We start from the raw sequence: 9,432 nt of genomic DNA on the forward strand, positions 1-9,432 counted from the left end.
ATTTCAATGTTCTTTGGCTCTATTTGAGAGATAAAGCAAGAATAGAGACATGTATTGACATCTCCACTCTGGCTTCTTGTTTTAACACCATCACCCAGCTGACCAATGACATTATCGATCGGATGATCGCGTTGAATGCGTGAAGGTATCTCCTGGATGATGTCATTGAGTGAAACAGGAAGATTGTGAATGTTAATAACTCCATCATTTGTTGAATGATCCACTTCAGATGAACCTGTCTCGGTAGAAGGATCTGCCACAAACTCATTAGCAATCTGCCCGGGAAAGAGAAGTTCCATAAAAGTTTGAGTAATAGCGGAAGCATCCCTGGTCATGAACTCTCTTTCATTAGGAGTAAGAGGTGTAGAATTAGCATCTGGAGCATGTTGTTGATTTGGAGATTCTGGACAAGTAATTGGAACAGATGACTCCACCGAAGGAATCGCGGAAGAAACTATCGGCTGACTGTAAACAACTTCTTCGTCTTCATCCTCAGGTACAATCTTCGAACCAGAAGTAGAACTAGATACAATATTTGAACACATATTGAACGATTTGAACAAAGATGTGTAATCAAACACCCAATCAGGACCCACTCTAGCATCCATTTCATTCTCCTCCAGTCAGCACACATCGAAGGATTCTATAATTTGCTTTGTTCTTTTGTTGTAGACCCTGTAAGCAGTCTGAGCAGCATACCCCACAAAATAACAGTCATCAGCTTTGGCATTAAACATGGGGTTGGACTCCAGGTGAAGAAAAGTACAAGGGCAGCCAAATACACGGAAATGGCTGACGGATGGCTTGTGACCGTATAAAATTTCATACGGAGTCTTCATCTGAGCTTTGTTGATCAAAACACGATTCTGAACATAGCAAGCAGTGTTGATCGCCTCAGCCCAAAAGAAAACTGGTAACTTTGAGTCACACAGCATCGTCCTTGCAGCGTCTTGCAGCGTTCGATTCCTCCGTTGAGCAACACCATTTTGTTGAGGTGTGCGAACAGAACTGTATTGACGCACAATTCCCTTTTCTGCGCAAAAGTGATCAAAAACTGCATTCTTGAATTCTGTTCCATTATCAGTTCGAAGCGCCTTCACCCGGTTATTTGTTTGGTTCTCAATCATTACGATGAATTTATTGATCAGATCAGATACCCCAGCTTTGTTGTTTAAGAAGAAAACTCACGTGAAACGCGAGAAGTCATCAATCACAACTAGACAGTATGAATTTCTATTGATGCTTAGGACATTGACCGGACCAAATAAATCCATGTGCAACAACTGGAGCACATGGCTAATTGAATTGATCTGCTTTGGCAGGTGTGGTTTCCTGTGATGCTTTCCTTGGGCACATGACACACACTTTTCAAATGTTATGAAGTCTCTGACAGGCAGGCCACGCACCATTTCGTTTTTAGCAAGACGATTCAGATTCTTAGCGTTCGCATGACCGAGTCGTCGTGTAACGACGTAATTTTTCAAAACAATTTTTCATTTTTTTTTATCATACTTTCAATCACACGATAATCATAAAACATAATGTATTCACTGTGTCATAACAAAACATGTCCCAGAATCTCAATAACATAAACTCCGTAAGTGTGTACGAATCATGCCGGCGCCTTCCCGCGATCCTCGCTAGTACCTGAAACACATATCATAACAATTGTAAGCATAAATGCTTAGTGAGTTCCCCAAAATACCACATACCACACATACGCCTTTCCAGGCCATAACTCTGTAGGATCTTCCGATCCATGTGTCTCAGGGACTTCCGTCCCAAATCCCGGTAGACCTTCCGGTCCTACCCGTATCGACCTTCCGGTCCGTAACCTCTTGACCTTCCGGTCCATATCATCTTGACCTTCCGGTCCATACCATACATAACATACATAGCACATACATATCACATAACCGCATATAGCACATACATCTCATAGCATACAAGACCTTCCGGTCACCCATATCACATAACCGCGTATAGCACATACATCATAGCATACAAGACCTTCCGGTCACCCATATCACATAACCGTGTATAGCACATACATCATAGCATACAAGACCTTCCGGTCACACATAGGTACCCTTCCAGGTACAGTATAGTGAGAAGACTCACCTCGGGTAACTCGGTAATCTCGAACTCGGTAAAATCTGCTCTAGCCTCCGCCTAATCACATGGAATAAGCAATCTAATAAATACAACTCTCAAGGCTAGACTGTTCCCTCTCTTAGCACTCTCAGAAGGCTAAAAGACCATTTTACCCCTCAACGGTCCCAAAAGTCCAATTGTTTGACCAAACCCTAAAAGTAAACAAAAGTCAACTCTCCGGGTTACGCTGCGCGTACCGAACCTGTACGCTGGGCGTACCCGGCGACCTCACAGAAACGGGGAACGCGACCCCCTACGCCGCGCGTACTGGGATTATGCCAAGGTATCTCCCAGTTTCAGACTACTTAGCTTTTGGGGTCTTAAACAGTTAAGACACACGTCCAACTTTCAGATCTGACTACCCCTTAGCCTCTTAATCCATAAAGTTGGTGACTTTAAGCCTTTGCATGGCTGTAACAGTCACCAACACCCAAATCATTCCACTTCCAACACTTTAAAGCCGATAACTCAAACATGACTCCCTAATGACGACCAAGTTGGGATTTTTATGGATCTACAACACATATATCACTGAAATGGGACAGATCTAGGTCCATGGAGTCCCTTGTGCTCATAAAGTCTCCACCTTTGGGACTTTAACCCTATAAATGGACAATGAATCACCAAACCAAAATAAAGAGGAAAGTTCTGAGCTTTTTACCTCTAAGTGAAGCTCCTTCCTCTGAAGAACTCAGATCCAAGCTTGTACTCCAACTTCTAGCCTTCACAAGAACCTCCTCTTCTTCTTCACTAACACATAAAGGCACTTTTAGCTCAAAACCCTCACACACAAGCTTTAGGACGAAGGAAATGCTCTCTTAGGGTTTCTCTCTTCGAAATGGTGGCTAAGGATAAGGCCATATCATTCCTTATATAGTGCACAAGTCTCATTTAGGGTTTGCATCTGGACCCGTTACGCCCAGCGTAACTTTGGTACACCCAGCGCACCTTAAAGGGTCCGCGTCCATTTCAAGCGCATGAGTACGCGCAGCGTACTCTCCAGTACGCCTGGCGTACTCATTTGCAACTTTTCCCACTCAGGGATTAATCTTGACAACTTGACAAAAGAGAAGGGTTAAATAGCTGTACCTGAATTTCGGGATGTTACAATTCTCCCCCACTAGAACCAGACTTCGCCCTTGAAGTCTCATGCTGTAAACAACTCCGGATGCTGCTCCCGCATCTCTGACTCTGTCTCCCAAGTCAGCTCAGACCCCCTCCGATGATGCCACTGAACCTGAACCAGGGGCACCTCCTTGTTCCTCAGAACCTTGATCTCTCGATCCACAATCGCGATTGGCCTCTCAGCATAATCCAGGCTCGCATCCACCTGAATATCCTCCAGTGGTACCACCGCCGACTCGTCGGCTATACACTTCCTCAACTGAGACACGTGGAAGGTATCGTGAATCTGGCTCAACTCCGCAGGTAGCTCCAACCGATATGCTACCTTGCCCACCCTCGCGGTCACCCTGATCGGACCGATGTACCGGGGCCCCAGCTTGCCCCTCTTCCTGAATCGGATCACTCCTTTCCAAGGGGACACTTTCAGGACTACGAAGTCCCCCACCTGGAACTTCAGCTCGGATCGTCGCCGATCCGCATAACTCTTTTGACGACTCTGAGCCGTCAGTAACCTCTGTCTAACCTGCTGTATCTGCTCTGTCGTCTGAAGCACTATCTCAGTGCTACCCGTCACGCGCTGCCCTACCTCTCCCCAACAAACGGGAGTCTGACACCTCCTCCCATACAACAACTACCTCGGCCCAGTGACACTCAAGTCATGAAGTTCGCTTAACCCTAAGCGAATGCTACCTTCCCAACCGGAGATCGACTCAACCCCGACCTCTATCATCTGATACCCATCGTTCCATGCAACTTGCGGTACCACCCGTACCTGAGTACTGACCGATACAGGTCTAAGACATCATATGACAACAATATTCCTCAACATGGAACCCACCTCAGAATCCAGAATCTCATCTCACCTATCCAACGCACCACCATAGCCAAACTCAACTCGAGAGTTTGGTCCGTCCAAGAGTTGGAACCACTCGTCCCAACGAAGCACTCAACTCAGAACTCATTTCTCGTAACCCATGCGTACCTCACTTATCCCATTCTTTCGGATTGTGATGACCACACCTCACTTCGACCATAATGACTCCCTATCATTGAGGAGACCCCGGTCTCGCCCCCTGGTCCAACCACCAGGTGCCCAAAAACTTGTAAATTAGGGTCATCCCATGCATAAAACTCTTCTGCACCATGCTCTGATCAAAGAGTACTTTATAATGACAACTTCTCGCTGACTAGCATGAACTACGTTTCCCCCGTAGCATCACATCAACTTCTCATTGACTGGTGAGTACTACGGCTTCCCGCGGTATCACCACAACCTCTGACTAGCTAGTACTACGGCTTCCCATAGCATCATAACAACCTCTGACTAGTGGGTACTACGGCTTCCCGTAGCATCATAACAACCTCTAGCATAACAACAACCTCTGACCAGTGAGTACTACAGCTTCCCGTAGCATCACAACAACCTCTGACTAGTGAGTACTACGGCTTCCCGTAGCATCACAACAACCTCTGACTAGTGAGTACTACGGCTTCCCGTAGCATCACAACAACCTCTGACTAGTGAGTACTACGGCTTCCCATAGCATCACAACAACCTCTGACTAGTGAGTACTACGGCTTCCCGTAGCATCACAACAACCTCTGACTAGTGAGTACTACGGCTTCCCGTAGCATCACAACAACCTCTGACTAGTGAGTACTACGGCTTCCCGTAGCATCACAACAACCTCTGACTAGTGAGTACTACGGCTTCCCGTAGCATCACAACAACCTCTGACTAGTGAGTACTACGGCTTCCCGTAGAAGCACAACAACCTCTGACTAGTGAGTACTACGGCTTCCCGTAGCATCACAAAAACCTCTGACTAGTGAGTATTACGGCTTCCCGTAGCATTACAACAACCTCTGACTAGTGAGTACTACGGCTTCCCGTAGCATCACAACAACCTCTGACTAGTGAGTACTACGGCTTCCTGTAGAATCACAACAACCTCTGACTACTGAGTACTATGGCTTCCCATAGCATCACAACAACCTCTGACTAGTGAGTACTACGGCTTCCCGTAGCATCACAATAACCTCTGACTAGTGAGTACTACGGCTTCCCGTAGCATCACAACAACCTCTGACTGCAATCACCATTACAAAACACCCTTCGCCAGCAGCTCCTGAAGTTGCGAGGATAACTCTTGTGTCTCTGGCGGCGCAAGGCGATAGGCGCTGCCCCCGGAACCAAATCAATGCGGAACTCTACCTGCCTCTCGGGAGGCACACCCGGCAACTCCTCGGGAAAAACATCCGGGAAGTCACGCACTATCGGAACGTCATCCATCGAACTTGGCCTCCCAGCGGCCTCTCGTGTGTCCATCACATAGGCTACAAACCCGTTGCAGCCCTGCTGCAAACTCTGTCTCGTTTGTGCGGCAGAACAAAACGCCGACCCACATCGGGTACCCTCGCCGTACACCGTAAGTACTCCCCCACTGGGGTCTCGTATCGTCACCAACTGTCGCGCGCAGTCTATGACAGCCCCAAATCGGCTCAACCAATCTATGCCCACTATGACACATACGTCCCCCATTGCTATCGGGACCAGATCTATCGGGAACTCAACGTCGAAGATCTCGAGTACACATCCTCGAATCACATCCGTAGCATACACCACTCGCTCGTCAGCTATGGAAACTCGTAAAGGTCGTCTCAACGCCTCTCGTCGGCTACTGATGTGTCGACTAAACGCTATCGACACAAATGATCGACTCGTACCCGAGTCAAATAACACTAAGGCAGGTACAGAACTCACAAGAAAAGTACCTATGCATAGCACAATCTCTCATCCCATCATAAATCAATAAAGAATACATACCAACCACAACATCGGGCGCTGCGCGGACCTCCTCCGCTGTCAACTGGAAAAGCTCTCACACGAGCCTTCGGTGCCTCAGCCTTCGTTGGCCGAACCTCGGTAACCCTAGCAGCAGGTGCAGATCCCTATGCTGATTCCTGATGTAGCTGCGGGCACTCGGCCTTTCGATGGCCAGTCTAGTTGCAATGAAAGCAAATCATAAATCCCTTGGGGCAATCCTTGGCGATATGTCCTTCCTTGCCACACTTGTAGCAAGCACCCGATCGACAGACCCCATCATGTCCCTGGCCGCACTTCACACAAGTGCGGCCCTTATGGCCTCCAGATCTCGTATCAGCGGACTTTGTCCGCCTGGCTGCCGGCTGATACTGTGCCGGCCGCCGATCCATCCTCTGAGACTCGGCCTCCTCCCTGTCCTGAGTCTCCAACTCAATCTCCCTCTTCCGGGCATTTTCCTGAAGCCCAGCAAATGTCCGGTAAGTCGAGTTCGACACGAACTCCCGTATATCCCTCCTCAAATCGCCCAAATACCGGCTCATGCGTGCCTGCTCAGTAGACACCTGCTCAGGGCAGAACATCGCCCTCTCATGAAACTTCCTGGTAACCACAGTAACCCAAATCAGTACCCTGCTTGAGGGTCAAGAACTCCTGAACCAACCGTTCCCTCTCCACAGGGGGAACATACTCATCTCTAAACATGATGGTGAACCTCTCCCAGGTCACCACTGAAATCTCTGCAAGAGTGAAGCTCGTCGTCACGTACTTCCACTAATCCTTCGCTCCCAAGCGAAGCTGGTTCAACGCGAACCGTACCCTCAGATGCACCGGACATGAACACGTGTAGAAGCATCCCTCGATATCAGCAATCCATCTCATCGCAGCGATCGGATCCTGCGTCCCATCAAACTCTGGTGGCTCCGTGTTGCTGACTCTCGAAGCAGCAACGAGTCACCTCCCTGAGGTCTGGCAGCAGCCAATGCTGCAGTAGCTGCAACAGCCGCAGCCTCAGTCACCGTTGCATACCGCTCATCAAAAGTCTCAATCAATGTGGTCTTGATAGACCCAACATCTCCGGAATCTCGGCTCCAATCGTCGCTGCCACCTCATTGTGGATCATCTGACGAAGCTCCTCGTCACTCACGCCACTTGGCTCAGGTCTGTGACGTGTCCCAACCATGATGTCTCTTAAATACAACATAATAAGATCAGAAACTCGCTCGAGCATACTCGCACTCGATCACTCAACCCTACTTGTTCTCTAGTACCCAAAGGATTCTTACTTAGAGTGTGCACTGCTCCGGTGTCTTCAGTAGTACGGGCCCTATACTACCGTCCACACCGCATCAGTATTCACCCTAAGTCCTCCTCCTTGGATCCTAGATCACAAGTACTATATATCTTACTGGCATAGGCTACCCTTCGGTAGACCTCTCTTCATCTCCTCACTGCTACCAACTCGCCCTCAAGCATCACATAGCAGCAAAATCCTTCCTAGGCTAAGGCATCACAAATCAGGCCACTCTAGTCCTAATATGAATACCTAGCCTACTCTAGCATGCATATCATATCATAACATATCTCATAACACATAATGTAAGGGTATTTTGGGAAATCACCGTTCAGGCTCTGGTTGATCGTACACACTGCTTCCTTCTGCCTTTCTCAAAATCTTTTACTCTTTTCTAAAAATTGTTTATTTTATGAAAAACTTTCTCAATTCCTCAGTTTGAGTTCAGATTCATCCAAAGATGCACCTGAATCCCTCAAACCAAGGCTCTGATACCAACTTGTAACGACGTAATTTTTCAAAACAATTTTTCATTTTTTTTATCATACTTTCAATCACACGATAATCATAAAACATAATGTATTCACTGTGTCATAACAAAACATGTCCCAGAATCTCAATAACATAAACTCTGTAAGTGTGTACGAATCATGTCGGCGCCTTCCCGCGATCCTCGCTAGTACCTAAAACACATATCATAACAACTGTAAGCATAAATGCTTAATGAGTTCCCCAAAATACCACATACCACACATACGCCTTTCCAGGCCATAACTTTGTAGGATCTTCCGATCCATGTGTCTCAGGGACTTCCGTCCCAAATCCCGGTAGACCTTCCGGTCCTACCCGTATCGACCTTCCGGTCCGTAACCTCTTGACCTTCCGGTCCATATCATCTTGACCTTCCGGTCCATATCATCTTGACCTTCCGGTCCATACCATACATAACATACATAGCACATACATATCACATAACCGCATATAGCACATACATCTCATAGCATACAAGACCTTCCGGTCACCCATATCACATAACCGCGTATAGCACATACATCATAGCATACAAGACCTTCCGGTCACCCATATCACATAACCGCGTATAGCACACACATCATAGCATACAAGACCTTCCGGTCACACATAGGTACCCTTCCGGGTACAGTATAGTGAGAAGACTCACCTCGGGTAACTCGGTAATCTTGAACTCGGTAAAATCTGCTCTAGCCTCCGCCTAATCACATGGAATAAGCACTCTAATCAATACAACTCTCAAGGCTAGACTGTTCCCTCTCTTAGAACTCTCAGAAGGCTAAAAGACCATTTTACCCCTCAACGGTCCCAAAAGTCCAATTGTTTGACCAAACCCTAAAAGTCAACAAAAGTCAACTCTCCGGGTTACGCTACGCGTACCGAACCTGTACGATGGGCGTACCCGGCGACCTCACAGAAACGGGGAACGCGACCCCCTACGTCGCGCGTACTGGGATTACGCCCAGCGTAACTCCCAGTTTCAGACTCCTTAGCTTTTGGGGTCTTAAACAGTTAAGACACACGTCCAACTTTCAGATCTGACTACCTCTTAGCCTCTTAATCCATAAAGTTGGTGACTTTAAGCCTTTGCATGGCTGTAAGAGTCACCAACACCCATATCATTCCACTTCCAACACTTTAAAGCCGATAACTCAAACATGACTCCCTAATGACGACCAAGTTGGGATTTTTATGGATCTACAACACATATATCACTGAAATGGGACAGATCTAGGTCCATGGAGTCCCTTGTGCTCATAAAGTCTCCACCTTTGGGACTTTAACCCTAGAAATGGACCATGAATCACCAAACCAAAATAAAGAGGAAAGTTCTAAGCTTTTTACCTCTAAGTGAAGCTCCTTCCTCTGAAGAACTCAGATCCAAGCTTGTACTCCAACTTCTAGCCTTCACAAGAACCTCCTCTTCTTCTTCACTAACACATAAAGGCACTTTTAGCTCAAAACCCTCACACACAAGCTTTAGGACGAAGGAAATGCTCTCTTAGGG

The sequence above is a fragment of the Lactuca virosa genome, chromosome 5 (assembly GCF_052849685.1).
Source record: "Lactuca virosa cultivar CGN04683 chromosome 5, Lactuca_virosa_CGN04683_v6, whole genome shotgun sequence".
NCBI classification, from domain to species: domain Eukaryota; kingdom Viridiplantae; phylum Streptophyta; class Magnoliopsida; order Asterales; family Asteraceae; genus Lactuca; species Lactuca virosa.